We start from the raw sequence: 325 nt of genomic DNA on the forward strand, positions 1-325 counted from the left end.
CCGCCCTCCCTCCCTTTCTCCTCTCTCTAGCTTGTGTGCTCTCTCTCCCTCCCTCTCCTTCCCTTTCCCTCTCTCTCCTTCCTTCTCCCTCCTGCTCTCTCCCTCTCTCAGTCACAGTCTCGGTCTCGGTCTCGGTCTCGGTCTCGGTCTCTGTCTGTCTGTCTCTCTTTCTCTCTCTCTCTCTCTCTCACACACACACACACACACACATTCTCATTCCCCTCTCGTGGTGGTGGCCGATTCCCGGGCGTTCCCAATCTCCCTCCCCCACCTCTTTAGCCAGTTCTTAAAGGAGAAGGCCGGCAATCTTGGAAGGCGGGAGATA

At 56.9% G+C, this 325-nt stretch overlaps 1 protein-coding gene across 1 annotated transcript in view; it reads left to right on the plus strand.

Annotated features, from left to right (window-relative positions):
* Positions 1-325, plus strand: part of NLGN3 (neuroligin 3) — a 20,558-nt gene that overhangs the window by 307 nt on the left and 19,926 nt on the right. The window lies entirely within an intron of this gene.

Source organism: Crocuta crocuta, unplaced genomic scaffold, assembly GCF_008692635.1.
Source record: "Crocuta crocuta isolate KB4526 unplaced genomic scaffold, BGI_CrCroc_1.0 scaffold440, whole genome shotgun sequence".
NCBI classification, from domain to species: domain Eukaryota; kingdom Metazoa; phylum Chordata; class Mammalia; order Carnivora; family Hyaenidae; genus Crocuta; species Crocuta crocuta.